We start from the raw sequence: 13,497 nt of genomic DNA on the forward strand, positions 1-13,497 counted from the left end.
AACAACATCCGATATATTTTGATTTTAATCTCATCCCGCGACGCGACAATTTTATCATCGCACGACAGAGAATTGCACGCGATGCTCGAAAGATAAGACCGGCAGAAGATGTCCTCCAGCGAGCATAGAGGTATCGAAACAGGTCAGTCCAGTTTTTGCAATTACGTCAAAACGACTATTCCAACGTGTATACCCTCTAGCTAAAAAAGGGTTGCAACTTTCCCTCTGGAACTCTCAGCGACGGCTGGCGTCGGCGTCGGGCTCGCGATCGCCGCTCGAGTCCGGAGCGAATATATCCTCGTTTGCCTGCCGCTCTCGTTCGCTGCATGACCGAATAAAGATACGAGGTCACGACTGGCCGTGACTGAAAGAAAAGAAAGAGAGATAAAAGCAGTCGGAGACTCGAACGTAGAGGAAGAGGGCATATACATATATCAGGTGAGGCTGAAACGAGGGGAACAGGATCGAGGAAGGATCGCGTGTGCGTCGACGACGAAAACGGACCTCTCGACCGATGTACCGTCCAGAGGAAAGGACCCCGTAACCGTGTCCTGTCTCACCTGATCGACCGTTTAAAGAATCATAAATTTAACGATAATGATTTCCACGAGTCGCGAGCAACGCGAGATATCCGACACTATAATTTCTCGGTCTTCGATTACTCGCCGTGAACCCTTTCCCCTCATCTCGTACGAGTTCTCCATTAACCGGTGTACCCTCGGGCGTTCGTACAATTTTCAAAGGAACAAAAGACTCACGGCGTTGTTCGCCGCGTGATCGTGCGAGAAACAACGCGTGAACAATAGACGCAACTTCGATACAAGATCATCGGGAACATCGCCGGACCGATGAGACCAGACGAGACAGACTCGAATCAGAGGTGAGAAAAAATAATGAAATTAATTCAGGAAGAGTGTATCCGGGGACGTTCGATCGCTCTAATCGTTCTCCTTAAATCGCCAAGAGGGAAGTCAGACGAGGAACGACCAAGAGGATGATGACGATGACGGCGATGGTGGCGACGACGATAACCGTGGTGGTGGCCGCGGCACAGGCACACGCCATATCTGGCCAGACTATCCTACGTGGGCTCGATCCTCGCCTCGACTCACCTCTCCCTCCTCCTAACCAAGCAAACACACCTTTTTAGCGGCATTACATTAATATCGTAATGGCACGGGATCAAGCGAGTCCGCCTGCCCGAAGGCGCGCGCACATTTGCCGTGCTGATCCCTGGACAACAGAGGAACGCATCTTCTCCTCTTCTTCTGCTTCTTCTTCTTCTTCTTCCTCCTCTTCTTCTTCTTCTTCTTCTTCTTCTTCGTGGTCCATGCTGAAGCCTCCCCGCAGATACGCTAACTGTCTCGCGTCCGAGTGGATCATTTGTCTTCCTCAGGGAAGAACAACTGCGCATATCGCGGACTCCAGGGATTCTCCGTCTTGCCTGGCACGAGCCACGGGATCGTCGATCCTCTAACCAGCGTCTAACGTTTCGGTTTTAGACTCGAGGCTTACTAGGAGATATAGAGGCTGCAATTGTGAGAAAATTTCGTTCATGGTCGTTGATGCGATATCTTTTACAGTTTCTACGTTGTGAAACACACATTACATTAATACTTATCCCGTTTTCAATTCATACTTTCAAGAGAATATGAAAATTTGTTTCATCTAGAGAAGCGCGGGAAGAACGGCCAAGTAAAAGGCACCTCTCTGTCGAGTCGTCTCTGACGGGAGTATATCCGTTCTCTCGGAGAGACATAATTCGAAATTGTCGGTTGGGTCAAAGGGCAGGGCCCGGCTACTTGAGCGAGTTGACTCTGCCGGTCTCGGGGGTCACGTGCCACGGCTTCTTCGCTTCTTCTTCTGTTACCACTCCTCGCGCCGTCTTCCTTCGAGTTTCCACCACTTTGCGCTCCAACGATCCTCCTGTAGCCTCGTAGCGCTCGCGACAGTCGTTATCGTTTGGTTGGTCGTTATCACGGTCATTAGAAATCTCTTCATTACGCTACGGCGACGACATTATACGTGGACGAGTATCTGAGTCTTCAATCTTCCTTCCTTACCTCGTCTCGGCGTACAAGTCGGCATTTTACGTCCAATTTCAGTTTCCCCGTAACGATCTTATCGCGATGAAATAAAGCAACTCCAAATATCTCGTGTGAACGGCAAACGGGCGCTAGAAAGACAAGAAAAAAGAAACAGCAGAGGGAATAACAGAGGATGAAGAGACGGAACGATGTAACGGAGCAACGAAGAAAGAAGGCGAACAGAAACGGGACAAGGCACCGGAGAGAGAGTCCGAGAGGCATCGCGGTCCTGCAGCCGAGTCGAAGTGACCTCATCGGATGTGGCTCTGATTCGCTCAATTCGTCCACGACGTTCCAGAGCTCGTGCGCGCATCAACGCGCCAAGACACGGACGTGTGTCGCGCGGAAAAGGAGCCTCTGCGCGATTGCTATCGTCTTTGCCTCATTATTCCATTATGATGGCGTGTGGCGTGTGCCGTACCCCATTCGCCCTGATTGCCAGCGCCTTCTCCCCTCCCCGCTGCTTTCCTGCACGCTTCTCTCCTCCTCTTCCTCCTCTTCTTTACAATCTTCTCTTTTTCCCTCGATTGTTCATTCTTCTTTCCTTCCATTCCTGTTTCTCCCTTGATTCTCTCTCACTCGTCTCTCCAGTCTGTCCGCGTCTCTGTCTGTTCAACGTCCTACCTCGCGACCTCTCCTCGTTCAACGAAGGTCTTCGTCCCTCGATTCCAGTCGAGCACGCGTACACATCTCCGTGACGATGATGTGCGTGATATTACGCCGCCTGGAGAACGTGAATCCCTGCGTGAACGAGAGAAAGATGGTTAAAATTTTCAATCAGAGGAAGAGAGTAAAGAAGAGGCTGAAAAGGGGCGGTGGCAGCAAGGGGAAAGGGAGTCGTCGTAGCAAGAGGGGACGAAGGTGGATGGACGACGGGACAAGGTAGGGCAGAGACTCTCAAACGGTTCGGAACAGGTTCCAGGACCGTTGCTTACCTCGCCCCGTCCGCCGGGTGGGTGGAGAACGAGTTACAGTACGCGCGCCGGCCACGGAAGACACCTGGTTTTCGGTTAAGCGCGACTCGACCGCGGCAACGTCGGACAGAGAGAAGGGAGAAGAGAATTACCTACACATTCGAGCCAAGAGTTTTGAATATGGACCATGGTGGCTCGATCCTAACGCTTGCACTGTCTCTAGACGTTTATAGGATTTACTAATTCAATGGAATGCAATATTTTAGAGCTGACTCCTAAACGTAGTACGTAGACAGCTGTAACTGGAATCAATAAAAGAGTAAAGATAATGTACTAGATTTGTTTTAAACTTAGAAATATCAAAGACAGGGGATAAAACATTACTAACCATGTTCCATTGTATAAAATTTCAGTGTGACAAGTCGAAATTTGCCTCGCAAGATCCCAAGTTTTTGTCAACCCTTTGGTTTTTTGCCAACCCATTATACAATTTTACCAGATCCATCAATCTTCCTTTGAGCTGATGCTATACATTCATCGTTGTATACCAAACGATTATTTTATCTGTGTACATACAAATAAATATATAAATAAATAAATAAATAAACAAGTCTTCTTTAATAACGTTGGATAGAACCTTTCCGTCAGAGTTAACAGATGATCCAGGTATTCTTGGGAGGCCCTCTCGGCGCAAGTTCTCCTCCCGCGATAACCGATCCAGTAAAATTAAATGAAGCGAAACGCATTACATCAGGAGCCCTCGTTAATGTCCAATTATATCGGGGGATAGGCGACTCCGATATACTCGTTACCAGATTACCAACTATCAATTCCCTCCCACTTTTCAGCGGCGACCCTTTCTTCGTTTCGACCCGGCCAACCCCGCTGTTTGCCACGTAATCGTCGAGGAACAGAGCTCGAATATAAAGTCTTTACGGGAAAAATATCCGTACAACGTCGATCGTGTACTTCCGTGGATAGAAATCATCGGCGAACGGATGATTCGCTGATCCCACGATGCCCGATTGCCGCGCGGAACAATGGCTTTGGATAATGCGGAATAGAGTACGTTGCGTACGCTCACACGGCTCGACAAACGATTGTAATAACATTATACGTTCCGGGTTTACGCTTAAAAATCCCTCTGGCCCGTTGCGCGCGTAAAATCCACGATAAATCGTGAGGTTATCGGGAAGAGACCGTGATCGTTTACCATCGTTAACCCTTTCGTCAACCCTTTCGTCATGGATTTAAACCGCGAAAAGATCTCTGACGCAACTAATTCGCGATCATTCAGCGCCTATCGTGTACCTCTACTCTGTTATTTCGTTCTTATTCGACTTTATACACCTAATGGCCGGATATATCGTAACGAATAGTAATTAAAGGTAAAAACGGCCGACAGTGAGACGAATCGCGCACGTGGGGAGATAATTTCACCCGGTGGGATGACAATAAGGGTAACCGGTGTTTTAACGGTAACACGCGGTTTCGACAACCCCACCCACGGTCGCGCGGTTTACGCAAATACGGGGAAGGATTACTTTTTCCGGAAACGCTTAAACGTTAGGTTGATAATCTGCCTCTTTAATGAGCGTCCATGAAACTTACTTCGAACCGAGCAAAATACTTAATCGACGTCCAAGTTGCGCGTTACGCGTAACCTTTCTTCGCAATAGTTAATGGTGCCCGTAGTGAATCGATTCGATTCATTTCGATCGATTCAGTGTTTCCTCTTAAATCAACCGGTAGGATGAGCGACCGTGCGTGCAGGTATATCTTCGAAGATTAGACGAGATTAGAAACTGGGAGTGTCAAACGGTAGTGGCGTAGACGGGCTACGTTTACAGCGTAACGTTTCGAAATCACTTTTCATTTCATTCTATACCGCATTAAGCAGATTTGAAAAATCTTATTCCATCGTAGAGAATTTCGATCGTTGTGGTTGTGTTTTTCACATATGAAGTTTACACGCTTACCGACTAAGAAACCATCATTAACATTCATTCTTCGAGCTTTCCTGGTTATCAGGAGACAAGAAATTAAAATTCGTCTATTTGCCGCTTAATAAGTTGATGACATAACTAGTAAAACAGTATCAGTAAAGATAAAATCTTCGACGGCCTAACGTTCGGACAGGATCATTAGGAAATAGTGCAACCGTCCTGTAACCGTAGATTTTCCTTTCAGTGCTGTTTTTACACACAGCCGCTTTCGTAATCTTGAATATTTATAACCGGTGCACGGTGTCGTTAATCGCTTCCTGATAAGTAAACTGAAACGTTACGCGGCCATTTAACACGCACCAGTTAGGGGCCTTAAATATAATTTACGATATTACGCCGTCTCCATCGTCGCCTCTAATTACCCATCACTAACCTATATTAATTCAAGATCTTGCAAAATTCCCCTGACCGTCCACGTGGTCAGCATCGTTCGCAGACGACTCGTGCAAATTGAACTCAATTGTTAGTCCGTGTCTCAATTGTTACATTTACATTTTCAGAGTATTCGGAATGGTAACATGGCTGCACGTGAGACCTTGAGCAGAAACGAGGGAAATGAAGTTGAGGAGGAGCACTGAATGCGCTCGTATACATTTTTCAATTAAAATACAGTCAAAATATGCACGTTTAGTGTATTCCGGATCTCTTTGGTTGATCAGGTGGTTACACGAAAATGAAAACATCATGCGTGTCCAATTTGTCGCAGGCTATCGAACACGTTACGCGGTAATTAGGCTGTTCTCAAGCCAGACTCGGTTGTAAACGGCATAGACAATTTATTCGCGTACCTTTCTCCTTGTTCTCCGACGGTAAGCATCCGAGCCTACCTATGCTATCCTGATTCCTATGCTATTAGGTTCTATACGCTCGACGGAGCTACTTTATAAACTGGATACCGGCGGACAATCGACCTATTCTGGATCAATCATTTTTTTCAACAACAAATCAGGAAGCGTATTTACGACGCCTAAAGGCTAAGTGAAAATTTCCCAACTGGACGCCGTACGTTGAATATAATTAAAGGATTTCCTTTCGAACGACTCCTCTGTATCTCGTAAATCGATCCTGTTAATGTAATATACGATCTTGAGTGGCAGTAATGCAAATGGCCACGTGTTAACGTAACGATCGAAGCAATCGTGAAATCATTCTTTTTAACCTCGTCTTTCACGGCAACGATTATTTTCGGTCATCGTAACGTTAGATGATTTGCAATTTACAATCGTACCACTTACACAGTGTCGAGAAGGAGACGAACGCAGGCTGCCACAAATGACTGAATCCGCTCCTGCGGGCGATGATATCACTCGAGTGTCGAAACGGTAAGAGGACTCTCGTATTACGTCCCAGACTCTAGAAAATTTCCTCCTATTTTTTGTTCCGTTAGTATACTTTCAAATGTTCCGGCTGCATAACGAGATGTAATCTCATAACCTACAAAATCGGACGCGAATGTATCATCGAATTACAGGGATCAGACGCGAACCCCTTTTGCATATGCATCGAATATATGAATATTGAAATATTTATTTTAATATTGCTACCTGTCGGACTGGAATCATTTTGATATAGAAGATAAGTTTCAATTTAAATTCTTCGAATTTAACGAAACTATCGCTAATGGCGGGGTGGTTTCCCCCGCGGTTATCTCGATCGATCGAAGCATCTCGATTATCGATGTTCAAGTTGAGAACCGCCGTGAACGTGGCGAGGCACGCGACAAGGCAGAGCGCGTGTCCCACGCGCGCTCGCTTCGAGGAGCTCTCCTCAAATCAAATCACGTAACTCGCCGCGATGTATATCTCTCCTCTCTCGCAGTGAAATCGTCGAATCGTTGAATCACGAAGCGGGAACGGAGGACGGTGTCTCTTGTCGAGTGCGATTGGCGAGTCGCAAAAATCCGCCATTAAAATCTGCGACCGAACAGCTCCTCCCATCGAGGAGTATATTCGAGACGTGGCTGTTTCGAGAGATCGCCGAGATCTTCGACCGATCGCTTCGCGTGGGCGCCACTTTTTTTTTCCATCGAGATCTCGCGCCATCGATTTTTCTTCGTCGATTAACTATGTCCCCGGTGAATCTTAGTCAGTCATTGTTTACTAGTAACTTTTATATTTGAAGCGTAGTTCCTGTGTATTTATTTCAGATCAAAAGAACGAAAGGGTAGAACAATAGGTTATCTTTCAATCGCATTCTCTGTAATATCGAGCAAGTTAATCACGAGCTGATCAATTGTTGTCCCTAATTTTCACTTATCAGGAGATAAATTTCTACCGGTTGTTGGGGCGCCTCGTGACCGAGGATGATGCCGGCGCCTCTAGCGAAGTGAAACAGTGGAGGGGCACCTTAATTCGCCGTACATTTCCCCTTATTTGGGCTTCCGTGCTCGATCCGAAGCCAGGAGGGAGACCGGTGACTTGGGAGGGACCGAGAGGGTCGGGCCTACGAGTTATACCGCGGGACGCTTGCTGAGTGACGAATGTGTATACCCGTCTTATTCACCTCCTACCGTATTCGGCGACAGGCTTGCAGATCGGCCAAGATTAAGCCTGTAATTCTAATCGCCTCGCTGTTCGTTTTGGCGAACCTTCTTCTCCATGGGAATCGTCTGTTTTCTCAATTGCATCCGTACCACCGCTCGTCCGCCGTTCCTTGCTAGGAAAATAGATGTAGATCTGTTTTAGTACTTTATTATGCTCTCCCTTTACGTACTTGGTATTAAATCCAACGCACCGCGTAGTACAGCGAACACCGTAGAATATTAAATAATGGAAAGTTGAAAATAAATAAATTACCTTCGAATTTTTATTGCATAGGTACTTTGGATTATAATACTCGATTGGACTAGTTCCTAGAGGAGACGTTCGTAGCACAAATAATACCATCAGAACCAGCTGAAATATCGTGGCGACCGATTCGCGCCGCATCCTGCACCTAGAACTTCTAAGGTAAGACTGTAAGTCTAATAGAAGAATTCATATGCGGGTCTCGGATGAAACGCAACATATTATCATCTCTATCTTTTTCTTACAGCTCAACTGCCGTGTATCGTCAATGAAGTTTCAATATAGGAGAATCCGTGGTTACAAAGAGAACTCGTCCTATTTCAAATTCCGCTGTAGCCTCCTTGTCGCATATTCAGCCTATTTTCCTCCGTCCTCGGTTGACCGGCGCAATTCTTCGCGCACTGGCTACAGCTCGCAGATTGCGTCACGTGACATCGCGCGTTTTATTGCGCGGCATTTCCTTCGTGTAAATTCCTTGCTCGCGCCATACTTTACCCTTTCATCCTCTGTTCAACCGGTCTATAAACGATCGGTTTCACGAATCGCTCTGCTAATGCCGCGACATAAAGCGCGCGATAACGTGATAGATGGAAAGCTGAGGAAAAGAATACGCGAGGCGAGGGGGAAAAAAGCGTCGTTCGGTAGGTGGCCCCTAACGAGATATCCCCTATAGGGGCAAGCTTTCGAATGCCTTTCCCGTGTTCCACGATCTGTCTGTCGCGCCGTTGATACCCGTCAAAGCGACTCCAAGTAATAATAAGTCGATCTAACCCGTGCCGTTACTCCCCTATTATGTTTCATGTAGATCCGTGGCCGGAGAGAAAAGTGCGCACGGTGCCATGCCGGTATAACAGAGTGCACCACGACTGGCGACCTTAGAAAGGCGATCGTTTATTGTTCACTCGACACGTGCGTGTGCTACTCGTACACGAGCAAAACCGCGAAACGAGCTGGCCAGCAGCCACCACGGATCCGCCACAATGAAACACGAGGGACAGCATTCTGAACGTTTCGCGATCGACAACAAAGCGGTGGTACATTCTCGCGTTTAAGATTGATTTGTGAGCGTTGCGGACCCGGGATCTCCTATTCACGTATCAAGCATATTGTGACGGATATCGCCTGGAGAAAATTGCTCAATTCAGAGCGGGTACGCTGGCTACCAACGATGTTCCTTGTGCTTGTTGGATCATCCAGTGATGTAGCTATCGTCTGGAACACCCTGACGCGTGACCATCGCTTATCTCTTTTCAATTCCGTGTAAGCCGCTCTTAACGCGTTACTTTCTCCTCTTCCTACCTCTTCACGGGATATCGTACAATTAAGCGTGCATTCTTTCCAGGGAGCTTCACCAGCGAGTTAAAGAGCATCACAAGCACCTGGAACAAGCAGAATTGTGTTTGTAAACGACGTTTACGAGATAGAGATCACACCAGGCGACACATTCCATGGCTAATCGTATATAAGTAGGAGAAGAAGTTTCTAATGAAACGATCGATGAAATGAAGATAATAGAATTCTACAGATGGTACATATGTAAATTGTGGAATTCTAACGCGTGCACGAATGTTCCTGAATGGGATTTCGAGGAGGCGATCGTTCGAGGTGACGAATTCCATGGCCAATCGTATGTACACGCGGCGAATCAACGTTTTAATTCACTGCCGGTTCATTCAGCCGCCTCAACGACCACGTTGACCGACCGCAATGGAATCCAACTGAACCACCTCTTGCGGGATACCGCCACGAGTTAATGTAGTGCGTATTACACCATTACATGTTCCGTTTAATCATGCCTCGCTAATGGTCCACGTACTTCCTTCATCGACGATGTCGTCCTTATGTCTGGAATGGAGAACGCAAACTCGGTTTTCTTTTTTCTCGTCGAGATAGTTTTCCTGTTTACCCGTTCGATTTTTAACGCTTGAAGCCGTCTGAACAAGTTCTGACGTTCAATTTGTTACATTAGACAACCTAAGTTACGTTCAAAGTAATTTGTAATATAATCTTCTATTCAGAAAGGTATCAAGTAATGTTAATATCTCTGGAATAAAAGTTTATCAAATAGCGTTAGTCGCTGAACTAAAAACCAGACATCGTATCTGAGTTTATTACCAAAGTCATGGTGTTTCGATCTCCGATGAACGCGCACGATAAACTACTTACTCGATGTCTTTGATCTAGCGCGATTAAATCGACCTTGTGTTACAATAATCGACCTCCCGTACGCATCTTGTGGGAACGCAAAACGTAGCACAGCTGTTCCATCGCGCTGTTGTCTGCGATTTTAATGAATATCCCGCCTGACTCCCTGGACAAAAAACCTTTTAACGATCGTAACAGAGATCCTTCTCGATAAAACACCGTAACTTCAGCTTAATTTAAACGAATGAATCGCTTCGAGTTAAGTTGAACCGAGAAAACGCCACGGGTTCGGTAGGATCCCCCAAGGTTTTCTATAAATCTTTGAAATATTAAAATGGTAGTTTAAAAGAGTCGAGTACATTACCAGCGTCCATTCAGAAAGGGTTTTCCCGTAGAATAACCTGTTCGACGGTCCTCTAACCACAAGTTTACCAAGGTGCTTGTAAATCACCCCCGGCATGCAGGGTGGTCGTACCAAAAATCGGGCCTACCTAATATCCCGGCTCATGGTTCTGTATTGGTGTAACGAACAGACAGAAACGAGGTGTATCCGGCTCGATAAAAAGCCGAGTGAACGTTCCCTCGTGCCCTAATACGATTTCGTTCTGGCCATTATATCCTCCTCCACCGTGACCCTCTGCGTCCCTCTCGGTTCCTTATCGCGTCAGACCTCGACAAGTTCTTTTTATTTTTTCGGCTACGCAAGACTCCCTTGTCGTCGTCCTCGTCCTCGTCCTCGTCCTCGTCCTCATCCTCGTCGTCGTTTCGATCGAAATCGTAATCCGCCTCGAGTTTCGAGCATACGGGAAAGCGATCTCGTAAGAGGGAGACGATCGACCGTGATTTACACTCCGGATCTTGTTTCACGAAACTGCGGTTCCACGAGCAATCGTGTGGGAAAGTGAGATGTACGTACGCTCCGATGGCCGCCGAAAGGTTACGTTTTTAATAAGAATCCTCGCGCCCCCTTGCGCGTTGAAAATCGAAAATGACTTATGATTTCATAGAGCATTTAGCGAGTACCACCTAATTCGTAAGTAGCATCAATTAGAGGCAGCAAACACGGTACTTAAACGCACAGCGGACGATTGACTGTACAACTGGTGTCTTAGCGGACAGGAAGCCCCTTTTCCAGTGTCCACTTTAAAGCGTACATCCTCGACGAGACACGCACAGTCGTAACCGTGCTTCTTCCAACATCTCGTCACCGATACGTCAACGCGAGCCCGTTTGTGCCGCGCGTAATACATCATTCCGGAGAAATAAAATTCGGCACGCTCAGTTCCCAAAGCCTATACGTTACAGCTTCGTTGTTCCGCCATTGATCCAGGCATCCTCGCCGTGCCTCGAGAACGAGTCGAATAACGACGACCATTAATTTTCTCGACGTTATATAGCGGACATCCTCGTACGACCAGCTAGCTGAACAAATGGCGAGAGAGAGCCACGACGAGACGATGTACGCGCGAACAACTAGCGTCGTCTCGAGCGTTTCGACTTTCTTGTCTCGACCTCTCCGGAACAATTAGCCAGGGTCATTGGAACGCTTCGAACGTAGCTCTAATTCGATCTAACGCGCTAACGCGAGATGCACGAAGCGACGATGACCGGAGGGATTCTCGAATCTGCCCTACGGGAGGAGCGGGGCAATTGCATCCGCGTTACTGGGTTAAGCGTTTGCGATTCGAGGTCGGACTACTCGCTCGTTCGAAAGGGAATCGTTCTAGCTCGAAAGACATTACACACGTACATGGCTGACGCGACCACGATTACCATGAAAATGCGAATCGCCACGGGAAAGTGTAATCGCAACGATGGACGGTGGGTAAAGGGATCCAACCTCGAGAGACATCGATCCAGCTTAGTTAATAGCCAGCGTGTATCTAATTTCATAGCGATGCGGGGACACCGCCGCGTGCTCGACGAGTGTCCACGTGCGCAAGGGGTCGCTTAACGGTCCGAAACACGTAATCTCGACACAAATTTTCGACTTTCTTACCGGCCGTTACGTAGGGAACGCTGCCACTCTTTACGACCAAAAGGAATCGTTCTCTTGCGGCCGCGCTAGTTCGACAGAGAACGAGATAGATGGTCCGCGTAAAGAAGAAAGAACATGGATCGAGACGCGTCGCGTCGGGACGCAGAGGAAGAAGACGATCTTAAGCAGCGTACTCGCATCTAATGGTCCACCGTGTACGTACGTCTCGTAGTGTACGCGCGTACACGAGGGATCGGGCATCAAGGAGAGAGAGAGAAAGAGAGGAAACGACGTAGATCGTAGCGAAGAATCGGTAAATGGAAGAGAGAAGGCAAGAGACAGAGCCTACTAAATGTTGGTCCAAGCGCGTGGGACGCTGGTTGCAGTTAGGCTCGTGCCTGCTCCCTCTCTACCAGTCCTCTCTCCTCCACCCTTCTGCCTGTTTCTTCACCCTCTTACCCCGCCAGGTCGTTCTGACTTTGAATACCGGTCGGGTCTGTCTCGTGCGGCTGTGTTGCGGTCGTCGAGTTAACCGCGTACTATCACACGTGTCCTCTCTTACACGCACGACTCTAATACACGCATATAGAGGCTGTATAATAACACACATAGGACGAGGACATACTTGAAGAGAGAAAAGAAAGAGAGTGAGAGAGGACACGCTCGTACGAGCAGCACCACACAGCCCCGAGGAGACTTCTTTTCCTATGCGTGAGCGCGTATGGTATGCCGTATGTAGATAGATTCGGATGGTGCGTGGACCAGTCTCGGCGTGCGCGAGCTGTACAGGCGGACAATGCTGGAGAGAGGTTCGTGCCACACCTCTTTTCTTCCTTCTTTTCCATCTCGGGCCCTCGCCGCGCCCTTGCAGTAGATCTCTCCCCTGCTGTCTTCCTTTTCCTCTTTCTTCTTTTCCTTCTTTGTTGGATACCTTCTTATTCTTCTTCTTCTTCTTCTTCTTCTACTTCTTCTTCTTGCTGGTTCACCTTCTCCGTTACCACCGCCACATCCCTTCTGCTTCGACGAGGTATCGGCACCAAGCCTTCTCGCTCGTATTTCGTCGCGTCTTTATGCGCCTCCGTTGAATTTACTCGCGTATTCCTTCTCTCTACCCTTCGCGTCCTTTGCGAAGTGTACCTTTCCTGCTGGGAGTTTCGTCGGTCCGTGATAAGCCGGCCTCGAGGATCCTGGATCGCTTGGACGGATCGGTGGACATAAATATGGGAGATCGACGGCCAGGGATAAAGTCGATCGAAATTGGAGAACGGACGTGGTAGTTTTTCGGCCGTGCGGTAACGCACTGCGATGGGACCAACACTGAAAGCAATGTTGTGCCCGATAAGCGGTGACATAGTACTAATTGGAGCCAAGAGATATCTGCTTGGATACTGGAGATCAACCTTACAAGGACATTGTGATATCTTGGCGACCTCGATTTTTAATGTTTCTTCTTACCTCTGTAAAATGTGAACTTATGAAAGAAAATAAAAAATAAGGAAACAAAATATAAAGTGTATTACGTTACCTACGTTTCCAAAGAATTTAAAAGAAAAATCCATTCGTTTCACGTAACTACTTTTA

This window comes from Osmia bicornis, chromosome 9 (assembly GCF_907164935.1).
Source record: "Osmia bicornis bicornis chromosome 9, iOsmBic2.1, whole genome shotgun sequence".
Classification (NCBI taxonomy): domain Eukaryota; kingdom Metazoa; phylum Arthropoda; class Insecta; order Hymenoptera; family Megachilidae; genus Osmia; species Osmia bicornis.